Raw genomic sequence first — 20,958 nt, 5'->3', positions numbered from 1 at the left:
CTAGGCAGCAGATCAGGAAGCAATAAGCCCCGTCTCTCTGGTGCTCCAATAGTGGATATTGCTGAAATTGCTGAAGGATTTAGTTGTAACACTTGCTCTGAACTTTACTCAACAAGCAAGTTTTCCAAAATTTGAAGTCGAATTTTTTTCAGGGTTCCTATACATATGCACAAATAGCGGGAAATTAATCGCCCTTAGATATTGTTGTGCTCTTTTGAAAAGCGGGTTGTTGATTTCGTACATATAATTATATATTCTATGACGTATGATGCCCAATAAGCATGACCAAATTTAGCTTGCAGTTTTGTTAACGCATCGTTATGCTTTGATAAAAAGTTTAGGTGTAGTGCCAGTTTATTGATAAATTACCCTCCGGCAAGGTTCATATCTAAGTCTTGGTTGGTCAATTGTTGCACGCCTAAGTAAAATCTTTCCTTCAGAATTTTTTTAGGTTTAAGACTTTTCATCATTAATCGCACCATTGTCCATACAAATGAAGGACTGAACTTGGCCATGGACCCTCCCTAGCTAGCCAGCCCATGATCTACTTGGTTGCACTCTCGACGCATCAGGGATGTGCAGCACTACTGAAAATGATTCATCTGCTACCTAATATCTACATACCCAACAAATAGCCTTGATCTGCAGGTCCAGTGAATTGCAGTGCCTCAAAAACTGCGAGCAGTCGATTTTCAAGATTACCGGCCGGGTCAGTGTACCGTTCATGTGGATGAGTGAGAGCACAAGAAGCAGCCTCTTCCTCAGCGGTGTCCTAGTACTGTCGGAGTTCAGTTCCCAGCGAGAACAACGTCTGTCCTTTGTACTGGAATGATTATTCCTGTCGCAAACGTACTCCTTAGTACTTCCCATTAATTATCTATGGGTATGTAATTAATCCCTTACGAGCACTAAGCATCCTTGGGTGTTCTTTTGTATTACTTATCAGGAGCAAAATCTTAATGAAAAACGTATGTTTCTGAATATCGCCATGTATGCCTGCTTGATTTTTCCACACACCCAAAGTCCTATCAATCAATGTGTGCACGCTTGATTAGATTAGAAAAAAATAACAGTTTGAAATTTGATAAGGAGTCCTGATGGACGTGTATATATATGCATGTGTTGTTTATATCTGAATCGACAGAAAGTATAAAAACAATATACACTTATGTGCTTGTCTAGAGGCTTCCTGATGGAATCCTCTAATACCACCAGGCCACAACAGCGGAGCAGTTTTTTTTTCTCTTTTTCACAAAACGCCGAGCAGTGCGGTTCTTCCTACAGTCGTGCCCAACAGCTCACATCCCATGACAACGCCTCAATCATAACCTGACATGGTCTTGCTGTTCTTGCGCTCGATCGACCGGTACTAGTCAGCCTAGACTTGCGCATGATGAAACCATAATGCAACGGAAGAGTACACTGAATGCGAGGGAGCTCGGTCCAAGGTATACATGATGGCTTGGTGTTGGAGCTTGGAGGTCGCAGGAGTCGAAGGCCGAGAGATCCCGCAAGAAAAAGAAGACAGAGATAGAGAAGCGGAGGAGATTGCTTATGGCGGGGTGGGATGAGGAGACATAGATGAACCGAAAGAAGTGGGTGCACATGACAAGTAAGGGGCTGACAGACAGCACTGCGGGGCACGTGGGCAAGAAGTATGTGTTAGTTCGTTATGAAGCAACACACATGGGGTAGAAGGAGAAGGAGATGCTCGAGGGGAGGGCGGCACACAGGTGGTGTTCCCGGATCGGTAGAGCGGCAGCGTTGAGTCAGGGTGAGAGTTGGTGTGGTGCGTGTGGGTAGGAGTATGCGAGGTCCACCATGATGGAGCACAAGTGAACCCCTCTTACTGAATTAGGGAGTGTGGTACTTTCTCTCGCGCTGCAACGCACGGTCAATTTTTTTTAGTAAAGTACTAATTAACACACGAACATTACATGTTAACACAAACTAATACAGATAGAACTTAACCGATCAGCACTAGCTAGTTGGCCCCAAACGCTCACACTTAACACGCTACATATAAAAAAAACTTGGACAGAGATCGTCAAATCGAGGGAACTAATAAGTGCAAGACTTAACCAAATCGAGGACACTAATAAGCAAGAGCAATCTTCTGGGCCTTCTCCCGCGCTAAATATCAATTAACCCCGAGATCTTCGTCACCGGAGCTGGTGTCCAGGCTCGACGGTGCTGAAGCATGGCGTGGCGGCGGTGGCAGCAAACGGCCGCGCAGCAAAGGCCAGCCGCCGCTGCAACTCTGAAGGCGATGCAGGGCCGGCCCTAGGCCATGGCAAAAGGTGCGGCGGTCTAGGGCCCATATTAAGCAAGGGCCTAATATATCTACATACTTAAATACATTTTAAAAATTCTAAAAAAATAAACTTTAAAAAAGAGGGCATTTGCCCCCTCCCCCGGTGCACTTCAGGGGCAATTATAGATAACTTTAGGGGCAAATCTCATGACGGACGACCAGAAGCAATAGTCACGTTATTATTAGGATAACTCTACGGTCCAGGGTTCAAGATGAGGTGGATGTGCAGAAGGAACACAACATGTGTCCGTGGTCACCTTAATTTCTTAGTGTTTACAAAATGTGTTCTTGCTGGAGATGTACTTCGTCGCTGCATGCTCAGGTTCCTTGCTGCCTAGAGGAGCTGGAGAATTTTGCTCTTTGCATGGGAGCAGAAGTATGGTAAAAAAAGGGTAGCAGAAGTATGGGCATCTGATGATTTGAGTTAACAAAAGATTACCATAGCAGGAATTGGCTTTCACACAACGTTGTTTGCCACCTTCAGGACCTCGAGAAGCTTAATTGATGTGCTTAAAACGTGCTTACAATTAAGTTGTGGGTTTCGGTTTTTGGGTCTCAGACATGACATAAGAATTTCAGTTTGTCTGTAGTAGCACGTACTTTGCTGAATTTCTTCCTCCAGGCCTTCACACCACCACTGGACATCGTTTCCTGATTAGCCACATCATTGCGAGGGAAGGGAATTCATCCAATCTACTACTGTCACAATGCTAAATTCGCGCAACTCGGTCGACCTCTGACCACCAGGTTTGTTTTCTTTTACTGCCAATCCTATGCGTTTTTATTTTGCTAGTTGAATGGAATTAGTTGATCTATTGGATGCTTGAGGTTAGAACTAAGATGGTTGAGTCGGTGGAATTAAAATCAACCATATTATACTTTAAAACTTGGTGAAAGGATGCAAAACATCAGCATGTATGGTCTTAAGACAATTGCTTTCTTCACCAAACCAAGAACTCATAGCAGGCATTGTTGAATAAAAATAATGTGAGCGTATCAGCCTGCTAATAAGCTCCGTTATCTCCAAGCTCCTGTGCTGTCAACACATACGCTCACTCTGCACCGTCTTACAGAGAGTTATTATAATTTGTACTGCAAGAAGATTGCAACAATTGGATGCTCATGAAGTTATCAGATCCTGACCTGAGATTATTAATGAGTGAGGATGGGTGCTTTCTACAAAGTGGGCAAAATAGCTCAGTTTACCCAACGATTTCAAAACTGATAGAGATTTTTTACGGTACATCATACTACTCAATATAGTGGGTAGTATTTAGTTAATTCAATGTTCAATATGGATCGATCAAATTTTCGCTTTACGATATATTGGTAATTCTCGGCACAAGGACCTCGGTGCACTTTGTGAATCCCCTCGCGTAGAGGCACAAGTGGGTCTGCAGCCCACTTCACCGTGGTTCTCCCAGGCTGCGGGAGCGGCCCTGCGGGAGAGGTACCGGGGCGATGAGGTCGTGGCAGCGTGGTTCAAGTACCAGGCGTGGCCCCCGGCTCACAGGTAAGAGCATCAGGTACCTCCTGTCGAAGGGGCTCGTTGTCCCGGCGGCGTCCGGTGGGAACTCACCGAAGAATCAGAAGTGTGCAAGGAGACCGACGTGGAGGATCTACTGTACCGCGTTCCCAATCCTGCCCTCTCGCTGCCGTATCTCGAGGAAGCCATGACGGCCGTGTTGGAACTCGCCCACGGGATCGCTCATCAAATCACAACGAACACGCGCGCACACAAAAACTTCGTAGCGAAGGCACGTGTCATGCCTTTCTATTTTCTTTCTTTCTTTTTCTCTTTTATACTCACGTGTTACTAAACAAGAAGGCAATAAGAATGTAAAGGTTCGTCTGGATCAAGCGGTGGCTTGTCCTCTTTGGTCTTCTATTTTTTCGAAGTGCAAGGTGTCTCATATTATTAGCTCCAGGTCTTACCACTGTCCTCTTTTTATTGAGATGTTGGGTTCGCCTACTCGGGTTGGTCCTGTTAAACGTGACATATCATGTAGTATGCAGCGCACGCAGGAGGTAGTTAGGATATGTGTGTTTACTTCATATCTTTCTCTCCAAGCTCTATCTCCTCCTAGAATATCTCCCTATCTCCTTGTGTAATCTAAACCGCAATGTATGCGCTATGTGGGAGGTGTGCCCCACTATATTAACACGAATCCGTTGGCCTCAACAGGCTAAGACGTTTCCAGCTATCGCACATGGTAGTCAGAGCTATCCTTTTCCCATCTAAGCTTTCTGCAAACTCCATCAAGCCCTAGCCATGTCTTCCTCCTCCAGCGCCTTCCAACCTAGCCTCAATGGCCAGGTCACCGAGAAGTTGACGCGCACAAACTATGTGCTATGGCGCACGCAGATCATTCCCTAGCTGTGCGGCGCTGGGGTCTTCGGCTTTGTCGATGGCACCCAGCCCGAACCAGCGAAGCTCCTCGTCACCACCAAGGACGGCAAGGAGACTTCATCGCCCAAGCCTCTCCACCCAATCTGGGTCAGGGAGGATCAGCAGGTCCTTGGCTATCTGCTGAACAATCTGACGCGGGAAATCCTGTTCACGGTGACCATGGTCACCACCTCGGGCGTGCTCTGGACGACGCTCACTGGGATGTTCTCGTCCCAATCTACAAGCCGCATCAACAACATCAGAACGTCCCTCATCAACACCCAGAAGGGGAACCTCTCCGTCGCCTCCTACTTCGCAGCCATGCGGGGCTACGCCGATGAGCTAGCCGCTGCAGGCAAGGCGATCCCCGACGATGAACTCGCCTCCTACATCATCCATGAGCTCGACGCCGACTACCAGCCCTTGGTCTCCGCTCTTGATGCTCGCGTGACCCCTGTGGCTCTCGACGAACTCTTCGCCATGCTCTCCAACTTCGATCAGCAGATGGTGCAGTTCCAAGGACCCGGCGGCGGCTTCAAATCGTCAGCCAACGTGGCCACTCGCGGGCGGGGAGGCGGCTTCCAATCGCGTGGCTCCTCGCGTGGCAAGGGCCGGACTGGTGGCGGCAACGGTGGTGGCGCGCCACCACCACGTTCTGGTGGCCGGGGTCGTTGCGGACGCGGTGGCAGCAGCGGTGGCAGAAACCGCCCGGACTCCCCCCGGTGCCAAATCTACGTCAAGCCCGGGCACACAACAAAGGATTGCTGGTACCGGTATGACGAGGACGACTACGACTCTCAAGATGAAGAAAAATTTGCCTCGGCTGCTGATAGCTCCTATGGCGTCGACACCAACTGGTACGTCGACAGCGGGGCTACAAACCACATCACCAACGAGCTCGAGAAAGTCACGGTGAAGGAAAAATACCGCGGGAAGGATCAAATCCACACTGCCAGCGGAGAAGGTATGAGTATACGTCACCTCGGTCATTCAATATTTCGTACCCCTCATCGAAAAAATTATCTTAGGAAAATTCTACATGTTCCTAGTGCCAACAAGAGTCTTCTCTCTGTTCATAGAATTGCCATTGATAATCATGTCTTTCTCGAGTTTCACCCTTACTTCTTTTTTATTAAGGATCAGGCAACAAGGAAAATCCTCTATCGAGGTAGATGTGTCGGCGGCCTCTATCCGTTGATTCTGGAGTTTCGAAGGTCACATAAACAAGCTTGTGGAGCTATCAAGCTTGCGTCCACACGATGGCATGGTCGTTTAGGACATGCTTCTTTTTTGTTAGTTGAAAGATTGCTTAGGAAAAATAAGCTCCCGTTTGTTGGTGAGCGTCATCATGAAACAATTTGTGATTCATGCCAGAGAGCTAAAAGTCATCAATTACCTTACCCAGTTTCTACCAGTGTTTCTACCAAGCCATTACAATTGACTTTTTCTGAAGTTTGGGGCCCTGCCCCTAGTTCTGTTGGTAGACACACATATTATGTTAGTTTCATCGATGACTATAGTAAATTTTCTTGGATCTATCTTTTAAAGAAACGATCCGATGTGTTTCAAGTTTTCAAAAAAATTCACTCGTTGAACGAAAATTTGATAGCAAAATCATAGCTGTCCAATCTGATTGGGGAGGGGAATACGAAAAGTTGAATTCCTTCTTCCAAACACTTGGTGTCTCGCATCATGTGCCATGCCCTCATGCTCACCAGCAAAATGGGTCAGCTGAACGAAAGCACAGGCACATTGTTGAAGTTGGCCTTGCTCTTTTGGCAGGCGCCTCCATGCCCCTAAAATTCTCGGATGAAGCGATTCTCACTGTCATTCACATTATCAACATGCTCCCTAGTTGTGTCATCAATAATGAAACTCCGGTAGAAAGGCTCCTTCACACCAAACAGACTATAAGTCTCTTCGTGTTTTCGGGTGTGCATGTTGGCCCAATCTTCATCCCTACAATAATCGCAAACTCATGTTTCAATCAACACAATGTGTGTTCCTTGGCTATAGTGCTCAGCACAAGGGGGTCAAGTGCCTCGATGTCTCCACGAGACGTGTTTACATATCTCATGATGTTGTTTTTGACGAAACCAAATTTCCGTTCGCTGATCTTCACCCTAATGCTGGTGCACTCCTTCGAGAAGAAATTCTCCTCTTGCCTTCTCATCTCACCAGTTTTGATCAAGGGGGGCAAAATATTGATGAGCATGTGTTGACTAACTCATCTAATGGCGTGCATGAGCTTTGTGTTGATGAAACAGGAGAAAACTGTGAAGAAAATGATCAAAACAGTGCAAAAATTGGCCCATATCCTATGTGCCCCGCAGCAGGAGGCAGATTCGCCTCGGGATCAGCGGCGCAGCAGGCGATCGGATCCGCCTCGGGATCTGGTGGCGCAGAGGAGACAGGCGCCGGCGCGCTGGACTTGCGCCACAGTGGCGTCGCCGCGTCCGACACGCGGGCCACCCCAGGTGCGCTAGATCCACGCCGCAGCAGTGTCTCAGCGTCTGACGTGCGGGCCACGCTCGACACGCGGGCCGCCCCAGGCGGTACGAGGTACGCCGCCCAACCCGTGGCGTGCAAGCGGCGGGATCCCGCGTGAGCTAGGGAGGGTGCGGACCCAGGAGTTGGTCCCACCATGATCGAACCGACCGGCGCCAGAATCTGCGTCGCTGAGCCTCGTGGGCCGGGATCTTCTGCGCCAAGTCCAGACGCAGCACTTCAGCCATCAACCATAGAAGATCCGGTCACTGCGGCGCGGACTAACGCGGCTGCTGTGAGATCTCCCTCGGGATCTGTTGCAGGATCCGCTGCTGACGCGGTGGCGCAGCCCGCTCGATCTTCTATGGCCGGGGATCCCACTGCTCCACCATCACGACGCACACGACTACAACAAGGGGTAACTCAGCCTGTAAATTACAAACACATAACAAAATATGGTTTGGTTTGTTCTACAGGAGAGCCAGATGAGCCAAGTACTCTTGAAGCAGCACTTCGTGATGACAAGTGGAAAAATGCAATGAATGAAGAATACATGGCACTAAGGAAAAATAAGACATGGCACTTGGTTCCTCCACAGCAAGGTAAAAACTTGATTGACTGCAAGTGGGTTTTCAGAATTAAGAGAAAATCTGATGGAACCATTGATCCTTATAAGGCTAGACTAGATGCAAAAGGTTTTAAACAACGATATGGCATAGACTATGAGGACACCTTTAGTCTTGTGGTAAAAGCTGCCACCATTCGTCTTGTCTTGTCTATTCACTACTGGAATCAGCTTCTTTGCCGTCCGCCATGGCAAAACTCATTGCCGTCCGCTAGCGGACGACAAACCGTCCGGATGAACGCATGCCAGCAAAGGCCTTCTTTGCCGTCCGCTTCCCAGAAACGGATGGCAAAGGATTATGCCGTCCGCCATCCGAGGCCAGCAGATGGCAAAGACTACGGACGGCAGTGCGGTGGCGTGAGAGCCGTTAGGGGTTTAACGGCGCTCTTTGTCGTCCGCCAACGGACGGCAAAGAGCTCAGCTAGGCAGAACTGGGAAGCTGCCACGTGTGCAGCTATGCCGTCCACCGGCAGACAGCAAAGAGGTACGAATCTTTGCCGTCCGCTGGCTGACGGCATAGCTGGTCACTTTGCCGTCCGCCAGCAGACGGCAAAATGACCAAATAGGCAGCCAGTGTTCCAAGTTTGCACAGGTGACTGCCACGTGTCCTCTTTGCCGTCCGCTAGCAGACGGCAAAGCTCTTTGCCGTCCGCTAGCAGACGGCAAAGCTCTTTGCCGTCCGCTAGCAGACGGCAAAGAGGCTACATATCCCCTGATTTTATTTTAATCCATTTAATTTGACAGGGTTTCAAACACAGATATACATGCATACATATGGAACATATCCAACAACATATAACAGCAAGTCCAACATCATATTTCATCAAATCCAACAACATATATATCCAACATCATATTTCATCAAATCCAACATAGTTCAACAAAGTCCAACATATCCATATATACATGCATAACCAGAAACTAGTTTCCAACAACATATCCATGCATACATATTGAACATAATCAGAATAGTACACTCCATGAATCCAAGCTTCCTCATGTAAAGCAAACCTGCAAATTGGAAAGATGAAAGTTAGAATAAGAAGACTAGTTAGAAGAAGAAGATTTTTTTTCTTCTCTTTCTTTTTCTCCTCTCCTCTTCTTTATCTTCTTCTTCTAACTAAGGTAGGTAAAACGTCATTTTATTGCTAAGCTAGGTAAAAATGCTAAGTGTATGTCATTTTAGAGCTAAGGTAGGTAAATAGGTCATTTTGGAGCTTAGTAAGGTTATTATGTCATTTTCGAGGAAAATAAGCTAAGTCTATATCATTTTGGAGCTAACAAAGATAATCATGCCATTTTTTACCTAAGTATGCTAAGTACGTCATAAATGAACTGAATAAGCTAAGTATAGCTTATTTTTTTATCTAACTTAGGTAATTATGCCATTTAGGAGGAAAATAAGCTAAGTATCCATTTGTAAAGCAAAACACTAGAGAAAACTTACCCTCATCACAACAAATGTGATGAAGATCGCAACTAAGGTAACAATTGATCCAACGACATAATGATACCAAGCCTCATTATCAATGGCATATTTTCTAATCTTCTTAAGCTTCAGGCGCATTGCATCCATCTTCAAGCGCATTGCATTCATCTTCATCTTGTGATCATCGATGGCATCGGCAACATACAACTCCAATGTCATCTTCTCTTCTTCAATTCTTTAATTTTTTCTTTCAAATACTCATTTTCTTTTTCAACTAAATTTAACTTCTCGACAAGAGGGTCCATTTCAAATTCCGGTTCACATACCTCCTAGATTAAAATATTTCTATGTCAACTTGATGGCCATAATTTGCATAAATGCGAAATGCAACAAATAGTTATGAAAGAGAATTTACCGCATCCGAATCATAAAGCGGGCGAGGGCCGACCGGGACAGAAATCAAGACCATGGCACTATGTATAAGAAACAGTCATACAAAGTAAGAAAATTATAAATACCAACTATATAAATCATACAATCATACAAATAACTATATAAATCAAGTACAACATAAAAATTTGAATACCTAATAATCATTATCGGTAATAACGTGCTCGTCATCATCATTAATAAAAGCATCATCATCACTATCGGTAATGACGTGCTCCTCATCATCATTAATAAATGCATCATCATGTGGAAGGCCACCTTTACGTAATCGTTCAAGCATTGACAGGTCATCTGCAGCAGTAACTTCTTCTTCTTCCGGCTCTTCTTGTTCCGACTCAGGGGTGAAGTCGGATTCACTATCGTTGTCTACTTCAATGTTCTGGGGTGGAGTAGAGCGGTTCTTGAAACATTTTTTGGAAAGACGTGTTTCTTGGAAGAATTCTCCTTCATCATATGTGTCCTGGTTAATGTGAGGTTCATAATCCTTTTCATTGGGGGGAGGTGGTCTAACACATTGCGGCACTTCATAAACGACGTCCCAACCACTGAGATTTGGATCACTTTGACAGGCCCACGGTAGATAGAAAACCTGGGTTCCCTGTTGAGCCATAATATAGACATCGGGAACATCCAAATGGGTGCTTTGTTTGATTTCGACTAGCCCTATATGTTCATGAGTCCTTCTAGTCTCCCTCGGCTGGAACCAATAACATCTGAAGACTACGACGTTTGGTGGGTTTTCACCATAGAATTCAAGTTCATAAATTGCTTCAACTCTTCCATAATACTCGATACCTCCTTCGCTGATAGCAGAGACACAACAATTTGTAGACTTTCGGTCGGCCATAGATAGCTCTTTGCCATAGGTAAGAAAGCGATACCCGTTGATGCCGTATTTGTCAAATGAACGGACCTTATAGTCAAAACCATTAGCTACTTGTCTCAATTCGGCATCCATAATCTCTGAATTAGCCTACAAGTTTAATACAAAAGGATTGTTGCATTAGTCGCAAATTAGCCAAAGAAAAGAAAGGGTCTAATGGAAATTAGGGTTTTTTTGAACCAAGAGATGAAACCGGGATATCCGGCTCCTTGTTTTGCCAGAAGCTCATACTCTTCGACGGAATCCTTTTGGATCACCGCTCCATATGAGAATATGGCGACGCATCGACTGCATCAAATATCCAGGAATAAGAGAAGTTCAAAGGAATTAGAAGTTGTGAAACAATGTACCGGGATCTTACTCGATGTACGGCCGCACTTCTGTTAGGTTGTTGAAGAGATACAGCGAAATGGTCCGCCATTCTTCAACATCCAACATTACTGGTTTCCAACCACTGGCTGGTGCAAGATTTCCTTTGAATAGGCTGAGGTTGGATTGACCCTTTTGAGGTTCGTCGGCCTTGTACCGAGGCTTCGGATTATGCAAATGACGAATTTTTGCTTCGTAGTGTGCTGTCATGAAGTTTGCCGCCTCCTCAGTGATGAATGCCTCCACCATCGATGCTTCTATTCTACGTTTATTTTTACATTTTGCTCGAAGCATCTTTTGCATCCTCTCAGTTGAGTAGCACCAACGATTTTGCACGCCCCGCCCCCAATCGTGCCTCGGTCGGGAGATGCAAAATCAAGTGTTGCATTGGATTAAAGAAGCTTGGCGGAAAGATCTTCTCTAACTTGCAGATCAACTCCGGCGCCAACTGTTCCATTTCTTCTAGGAGGCCAGGCGATAGTTCTTTCGCACAAAGAACACGGAACAAATAGCTCAGCTCTGCCAGTACTAGCCATTCATCCTCAGGTATGAAGCCACGCAACATCACCGGCATTATCCGCTCAATCCATTGTGCCAATCATGACTTTTTAGACCAAATATTTTCAATTTTTGAAGACTCTCTCCCCTCTTTAGATTTGCTGCATACCCATCGGGGAACATCAACTGCATTTTCACCCACAAAATAATTTCCTTCATAGCTGGCCTTCCAAGATTGAACCATGCCTTTCGCTTCGTACAGTTGATCCCCTTTCCTTTTGGTTCTTTCATGTTTTGTAACGGTCTATCACATAGCTCCTCTTGATCGACTCTAGCCTTAGTATTATCCTTTGATTTCCCCTCTATGCCGAACAATGTACCAAAAATCGGCGATATTCTTTTCAGTGTGCATCACGTCGATGTTGTGTGGGCAAAGGAGGTCTTTGAAGTAAGGCAGATTTCAGAAGCATGTCTTGTGAGTCCAGGAGTGTTCCTTATTATACCCCTTGAAATACCCTGGACGCTTTGGATCTGGCTCGAGAGCGTTTAACTGATCTAGGGTCTGTTGGCCTGTCAACGCAGGTGGTGCAAAGTGTTTGACAACTCTACCTTTGATGAAGTTCTTCGTGTCTTTCCTGAACTTATGGCCAGGATGTAGAAACGGTCTATGCAAGTCGAAGCAACTATACTTGCGCCCTGCCGTCAGCCAACAAAACTCAAGAGCTCCCTTGCATGTGGGGCACAGGAACCTTCCATGCACACACCAGCCAACGAATAGCGCATACGCCGGCAAGTCATGCGTCGGGTACATGTACCAGGCACGCATTATGAAGTTCTGTTTGCTAAAGGCGTCGTATGTCTTGAACCCATTATCCCAAGCTTCTTGCAATTCGTCCTTAAGAGGTTGCATGTACACATTCATATTCTTCCCCGGATATTTGGGCCCTCGAATTATCAACGTCAGGAAAATATTCTTTCGTTGCATAATCTGCCCGGGGGGAGATTGAGTGGAATGACAAACACGGGCCAACAGCTGTATGGGGTTGCCATCTGACCAAACACACCGAACCCATCTGTGCTGACGGCGACTCGAGGATGCCTTGGATCTGCCGTTTTTTCCTTATGTAATGCATCGAAGCGCTTCCACGCTTCACCATCCGATGTGTGCACCATCATCACATTCCCATCTGCATCTAGTTCGGTTCTTTTGCCTGATTTGTGCCATGTCATCTGTCTGGCCGTCTCTTCGACCATGAAAAGATGTTGAAGTCTTGGTACGATTGGCATATACCGAAGAACATTAACGGGTATTTTGGTCTGCGTCTTCTCACCCATACCATTGTCTACCACAACATACCTGGAAGAATTGCAAATGGGACAATAGTTCAAGTCCTCATACTGAAGCCTAAATAAGACACATCCTTTCTCACAGGCATGTATCTTCTCATAGGGCATCTTAAGAGCACGGAGGATTTTGTCTGACTGGTACAGGTTTGGAGGTAGCACATGGCCTTTGGGTAGAAATCGTCCGAATACTGTCATCATCGCGTCGTAGCATTCTCTGCCCAAGTTGAATTGAGCCTTCAAAGCCATTATTTGTGAGATGGCATCCAGCTGACAAAGCTCAGTGTGCTTGTGGAGAGGATGTTTTGAGGACTCCAACATTTCAGTGAAGGCCTTTGCAGATTCCTCCATCTCCTCGTCCGAGTCCCGAGCATCGTCAAAGTCTTGCACCATGTCTGCGATCCCGGTACCATGCTCGTCGGTGCGACGACGAACCCCGGCTCTGGCACGTTGGGCAGACTCAGCATGTAATGTCCAGACCGTGTAACCTGGCGTAAAACCAAACTTCTGCAGGTCTTTACTCATTTGAAACTCGTCCCTCTTTTTATAGTTGTCGCAACGGGCACAGGGGCACCAGATAAATTCCTAGCCATTTGCAAATGCGGCTCTAACAAACCCCTTTGTTTTTGTTAACCATTCCTCGGTCCAAACTTTCTGACTAGTGTAACCGGTGTACATCCATGCACGATCACTCATATTGACTTCCTACTGGACACACAAGAAATATATACATAATTAAGCAAACCATATCCATAAGTTAATGGAGTTTGTCAGTTTTATTACGGCCATGCAACCTACACGCTAATAGGTAAAGATAGGTCCTAATCCCACCCGAGTATGTGTAGATCGGGTTCGTTTTCCCATGCTCTGCCCCGGATCCGACGCAAAATTTCGGCAGCACCTCCCCACTGTTCTCCTGATACACGTCTCGGCAATAAGCAGAGAGAATGTGTACCCGGAGAACAACAGGGAGGCACTGACGAAATTCTGCATCGGATCTGGAGCTGAGCATATGGGAAAACGAACCCAATCTACACATACTCGGGCTGTCCATGGATAACGTTGGACAATTCGAAAGAATCACGATTATAAATATGCAAATGCATGCATATTTATAGATGTAACCCTTTCGAATGGGAGACGCATAGTGGTTACGCATACTAATGATTGACACCTATAGCTAGCAAGTTTCATCGGGAGATGTCATTTGTGCTCACCAACGAACGCAGGGGCGGAGCTCGTCGAACACTAGACCCTCGCAGCAACGAAATAACTGCACATTTAAATCCAAAGATGAGTAACATAGCGACCCCCTAACCCGCTCGTCCCCGGGTAAACTAAATAGCAACTACCATCCGTGCAAGTTACATGAGTCGGTCGGTGTTGAACACTAGATCCACATCCCACAAGTGAAGCCGGCGCCCAGCATCCCGCAACAATAGTTCTGGTGGCCGATGACGGTCGAACACCTTGGCGAATTTGTCTGGCAGCCTCTGCGATGAGGATTAAACCCAAGTTTTGTAATTTAAAACAACCAAACCAACTTGAGTCAGTTTGGGTATTTCAAGTTTCAACACTTGCCTTTTAATCGTCATCGTAGAGGCTTCCAGACAAATTCGCAATGGTGTTCGACCGCCATCGACGCCGAGAACAGTTGCTTTGGGACGCCGGACGTCGGCGTCACTTGTGGGACGTGGATGTAGTATTCGACATCGACGGCCACATGTACCTCGCACCGACGATACTTGCTATGTAGGGTTCCATCGACACCGAGGAACCCCTAACCCGCTCGTCCCCGGGCGTCCTCTTTTCCTACTTCTTTTTTTCATCTTCAACTTCTACTTCTTTTTTTCATCTTCTTCTTCTACTACTACTTATTGTTCTTTCTTCTTCTTCTTCTTCTTCCTCTTCTTCTTTTTCTTTTTTTCATCTTTCTTGATTATTCTTAAAAACAGGAAAAAAACCTAAACAAAACTGTAAACTAAATGTAACCTAAAATAAACTAAATTAACCTAACTAAACTAAATAAACTAAACTAACCTAAACTAAACAAATATAAACTAAATCTAAAAAAACAGAAGAAAAAACTCACCACGATGAAGGGCGGGGCAGCGGCGGGGCAGGGCCGGGTGGTGCGGCCGGGTGGTGCGGTGCGGCCGGGCGGCGGCGGCTCGGGACGGGGGCGGGGCGACCGGCGACTCGGGACGGGGGCGGCGCGACCGGGTAGGCGGGGCGGGCGGGGCGTAGCGGCCGGCAGCGGCGGCTCGTCTGGGCGGCGATGGCTCAGGACGGGCGGGGCGGGGCGGCCGACGACGTTGGTGGCGCGGGGCGGGGCAGCCGACGACGTGGGTGGCGCGGGACGGGGGCGGCTCAGGCGCGGCCGAGCGGGCAGGGCGGCGCGGCCGGCGGCGGCGGCTCGGCTAGGCGGGGCGGGCGGGCGGAGACAGGGGTGAGGGGTCGGGGCGGCTCGGGCAGGGAGAGAGAGAGGGAATGGACAGAGATCGGGCGCGGCCCCTTATCTGCTAGGTCACAGCTCTTTGCCGTCTACCAGCAGACGGCAAAGAGCGTACCTAGTGGGGTGGGGCCGGGGGGAAACGGACGAACTAACAACCATCTTCTTTGTCGTCTACTGGCGGACGGCAAAGATGTTTTGCCGTCAGCCAACGGACGACAAAGAAGATGGCCGTTAGTTTGCCCCGGTACGCCCGCCACCCACCCTCTTTGTCGTCAGCTAGCGGACGACAAAGATATGCTGATGGCAAAGCCATCCTTTGCCGTCCGCTGTCTCTTTGTCGTCAGTTTTCCGGTGGCTGATGGCAAAGCCTTTCTTTGCCGCCAGCTAGCGGACGGCAAAGAATTGGCATACGACAAAGAAGTGGATTCCAGTAGTGATTGCTGTTTCTAGAGGATGGAGTCTCAGACAGCTAGATGTACAGAATGCGTTCCTTCACGGCGTTCTGGAATAGGAAGTGTGCATGAAGCAACCTCCTGGGTTTGAGAGTAAGAATACTCCCTCCTATGTGTGCAAACTTGATAAAGCTCTATATGGTTTAAAACAAGCTCCGAGGGCATGGTACTCTCGTCTCTGCCACAAGATGCAAGTCCTTGGCTTTGTTCCTTCCAAGTCGGACACATCATTTTTTATTTACAATCGATCCAACACATGCATATTTGTTCTCATATATGTTGATGATATTATTGTGACTAGCTCATCTGATGAAGCAATTAGAGGACTCTTAAAGGATTTGAGTGCAGATTTTGCATTGAAGGATCTTGGAGACTTGCATTATTTTCTTGGGATTGAGGTAAAGAAGCACCAAGATGAACTTCATCTCTCTCAAACAAAATATGCCACTGATCTGGTTAAAAAGGCAGGATTGCAAGGATGTAAACCCTCACTCACTCCATTATCCAGCTCAGAAAAATTGTCTCTTGCAGAAGGTGAACTCTTGAGTCAGGAAGATAGCACAAAATACAGAAGTTTGGTAGGAGCTCTTCAGTATCTAACTCTTACCAGGCCTGATATTTCCTTTGCTGTCAACAAAGTTTGTCAGTTTCTGCATGCACCTACCAATGTTCACTTGACAGCTGCCAAGCGCATAGTCAGATATGTTAAACATACTTTAAGTATAGGCCTGAATTTCAGCAAGTCATCTTCCACTCTTGTTAGTGCCTTTTCTGACTCTGATTGGGCAGGTTTCCTGGATGACAGGCGCTCAATAGGTGGTTTTGCAGTATTCTTCGGCCCTAACTTAATATCATGGTGTGCACGAAAACAGGCTATTGTATCCAGGTCAAGTACTGAGGCAGAGTACAAAGCATTAGCGAATGCTACAGCTGAAATCATATGGGTTCAGTCTATGTTGAAAGAGCTCGGTGTGAAAAGCAAACAAGCTCCATGCTTGTGGTGTGACAACCTTGTAGCCACCTATCTTTCTGCAAATCATGTGTTCCATGCTAGGACAAAGCATATAGAGATAGATTTTCATTTTGTCAGAGAGAGCTCAAAAGCAACTTGATATTCGGTTTGTGCACTCTAAAGATCAGATTGCAGATGGATTCACAAAGCCTCTGCCCACAAGGAGTTTTGAAGACTTCAAGCATAATCTCAACTTGATGAAGTTGTGATTAAGTGAGGGTGTTAAACGTGGCATATCATGAAGTATGCAGCGCACGCAGGAGGTAGTTAGGATATGTGTGTTTACTTCATATCTTTCTCTCCAAGCTCTATCTCCTCCTAGAATATCTCCCTACTCCTTGTGTAATCTAAACCGCAATGTATGCGCTATGTGGGAGGTGCGCCCCACTATATTAACACGAACCCGTCGGCCTCAACAGGCTAAGACGTTTCCAGCTATCGCACATGTCCTTCATCTAATCAGTTGAGATATAAGTTGTATTGGGAGAGGGAAGGATCTTTTCTGGATGATCAAGTTAAATCTTGTTGGAACTCTGGGTAGCGGATTAATGATTTAAATGGTGTGGTTGGTAACTTGGACAGGTTAATGAAATCCCTTCATGGATGGAGTCGAGAGCATATTGGTTATCTTCCAAAAAATAGATGGGGCTCGTAAGAGATTATTTGTTTTGTTTAAAAGAAATGACCAGGCTGATTTATCAGAGAGAAAGAAGATCTTGAGATAGATGGATGAGCTCCTTCTTAAAGAGGAGATTATGTGGAAACAGAGATCTTGCCTAGATAAAATGAAGTGGGGAGACTGGAATACAAAATTCTTTCATAGGAAGGCCTCTCCTACGGAGAATTTAGAGGAAATCAAGACTATGGTGAACTCTTTCTTCAATGGTCTTTATTCTTGTGATGCAATGGTTGATCATGCTCGTATTATTCCGCTTGTTAAACCTTTGATGAGCGATGATATGATCAAAGCGCTTTGCAAACCATTCTCAGAGCAGCAGATTAGTGATGCTCTCTTCCAAATCGGGTCTTTGAAAGCCCCGGGTCCTGATGGTTTTCTTGCTAGATTTTTTCAGCGCAATTGGGGTTTAATTAAAGAGGATATTGTCCGCGTTGTTCAACAAACCTTTATCTCTGGACGTATGCCAGATGGGATTAATAATACAACTATTGTCCTTATTCCTAAAGTGAAGAACCCTCGGTTGATAAAAGATTTCAGGCCTATCAGTGTGTGCAATGTGGTGTATAAGATCATATTTAAATGTCTTGTCAACAGACTGAGACCTCTCCTTGATGGTATGATCTCTCCTACCCAAAGTGCGTTTATTCCTGGCAAATTAATCTTTGATAATGCACTCATTGCATTTGAATGTATGCCCTCCTTGAGTACCTTAAAAGATTCTCGTGGGGAGTTTTGTGTTTATAAATTAGATCTGGCCAAAACTTATGATCGTGTGGATTGGAGTTTCTTAAAAAGTATGCTTGGAGCTTTTGGTTTCGCACGAGTCTGGATCAACTGGATTATGACTTGTGTTACGTCGGTCAAATTCTCGATCCGTTTTAACGGTCAGTTGTTGGATTCGTTCTCTCCATCTCGCGGTCTCAGGCAAGGGGATCCCTTATCTTCGTATTTATTTCTGTTGGTGGGAGAGGCCTTATCATTATTGTTCAAGGATGCGTGAGATAGGGGGACCCTTTAGTATTTTCATCTCAACAGACAGGCTCCAGGTATATCTCATTTGTTGTTCGCTGATGACAATCTAATTTTCTTTAAGGGGACCATTGACAAAACTTTGGCTACTAAAAATATTCTGACAAGTTTTGGGAAGAGTTGTAGTGTGGAAATCAAGTGAACACTATGGTTATTTTAAAAGTTACGACTGATGGGTTTGATGATAAATATTTGGGTTTACATTTTCCAAAAGGTAGATTGGAGGCGGGTAAGTTCCAGTCCAGCAAAGACAAGGCTTTGAGAAGGCTCTCTGATTGGATTGAAAAGTATGCTTCTAGTGGGTTAAGGAAATCCAGATAAAATCAGTTATCCAGGCTCTCTCGGTCTTCGCCATGAGTATTTTTAAATTTCCAATCTCTCTCTGCGAGGATTTATCTTAGATTATTCAAAACTTTTGGTGGGGAGATGAGGAGAACAGGAGAAAAACACACTGGCTCGCATGAGACAAACCGACAAGACCAAAAGGTGAGGGGTATGGGTTTTTGCGACCTTAGATTATTTAATCGGGCTCTTCTAGCTAAAAAACCTTGGCAGTTATTGATATTTCCGGAGTCGCTTTGTGCAAAACTGATGAAGGCAAAATATTACCCTCAAGGCCACCTTCTTGATACGGTTTTTCCGTAGTCTACTTCGACGACTTGGCAAGGTATTATGCATGGTCTGGATCTCCTTAAAAGGGGGTTATTTGAAGAGTTTTTGACGGTTCTAGTATAAATATTTGGAGAGATAATTGGTTGCCTAGAATTTTTGGACTAAAAATCTCAGGAAAAATGAAAAGAACCAGGATCAAATGGGTGTCAGAATTATTTCTGAGCGGGGGAGATGGGATGTCAATTTAATTAATCACTTGCTTTACCCCCATGATGCCGATGAGGTTCTAAAGGTGCATGTTCAGTCCTCTGGCAAAGGAGATTTTATTGTTTGGCACTGTGAAAAGAACGGACTATTCTCCATAAAAAGTGTGTATAATTTGGCGCTTATGCTGAATGAGGGAAGGAGGATAGTGGACAGTCTAGTAGTGGCACCGACGGAGAGAGGAAAATATGGAATGTCATTTGGAAGACCAATGTACCTCAGAAGATCCAAATTTTTGCGTGGTGTGCAACATCCAACAGCCTGGCGGTACAAGTTAATAGAGTTAAACATCACCAGGCGACTTCAGGCAGGTGCTCTATATGTGTATTGAAGGATGAGAGTGCTTTTCATGCATTGGTGTTACGGCAAGAGCGTTGCGTATGTATGGAGTTGAGAGGATTGTGGAATATGCCAAGGGAAGAGGTTTTCAATTGCTCAGGCCCGATTGGTTGCTTATTTTATTGGATAAGCTAACACATCTAGTACGCGAACAAATCTTATTCATGTTCTGGAGAGCTTGGCACTTATGCAATGATTTAATCTTTGCTAAGGGGAAAGAGTCTGTTTCTAACTCAGCGAGTTTTGTGGATAACTACCAGATGACTTACTCATCCTGCCATTCGAAGACTGTGTTCGTCCAAAGGGAGTTAAAGATGGGCTAAAATCTCCTAATGCCCCTTCGAGAAGTCCTGAGGTATGGCAGCCTCCGCCTTCTGGTCATATTAAAATTAACGTGATGCCAGTTTTGTGGAGAGCAACTACTATGCTAGTGTGGGGGTTGTTTCCATGGATTTGGCGGGCGAAGTCATTATCTCTTCCTGGGATTATATTGGTTTGTGTATCAACGTTGATGAAGCAGAGCTCCGGGCGTGTCTCGCCGGCCTTTATATTGGTATCACTTTGCATAAGCCTGTTATTTTGGAAACGGACTACGCTTTTGTGGTCTCCTTCCTAGCACATGATAAGCTTGATAGATCATCTCTCGTGGATCTGAAGAAGCAAGCGATAGCCATCAGCAAGCTCCTAACAAATTTTAAGTTGGTGAAGATCAATAGACAAATCAATGCGGTAGCTCACCAAATTGCGAAGTTTAGCTTTGATAATAGGTCAAATGGTTTGCTATGTAATAGTTTTCCGCCTTGCGTGGAAAATGCTGTAAGAAATGATTATATTCAACTATTTTAAGTTTTAATATATGGAGGAGTTTTCAAAAAAAAATCTACAGCCCCTTGTGCACATATATATGCACGAGCAGCCAACCCATAGACTTCCTAAGAGCATCTACAGTCGGACTGAGGAGTGATGTCTACTACACAACCTTCTTCTTGTAGACGTTGTTGGGCCTCCAAGTGCAGAGGTTTGTAGGACAGTAGCAAATTTCCCTCAAGTGGATGACCTAAGGTTTATCAATCTGTGGGAGGCGTAGGATGAAGATGGTCTCTCTCAAACAACCCTGCAACCAAATAACAAAGAGTCTCTTGTGTCCCCAACACACCCAATACAATGGTAAATTGTATAGGTGCACTAGTTCGGCGAAGAGATGGTGATACAAGTGCAATATGGATGGTAGATATAGGTTTTTGTAATCTGAAAATATAAAAACAGCAAGGTAACTAATGATAAAAGTGAGCGAAAACGGTATTGCAATGCTAGGAAACAAGGCCTAG

Source organism: Aegilops tauschii, chromosome 1 (genome assembly GCF_002575655.3).
Source record: "Aegilops tauschii subsp. strangulata cultivar AL8/78 chromosome 1, Aet v6.0, whole genome shotgun sequence".
Taxonomy (NCBI): domain Eukaryota; kingdom Viridiplantae; phylum Streptophyta; class Magnoliopsida; order Poales; family Poaceae; genus Aegilops; species Aegilops tauschii.
The sequence above is the reverse complement of the archived record's forward strand: the minus strand, read 5'-3'. Positions refer to the sequence as shown.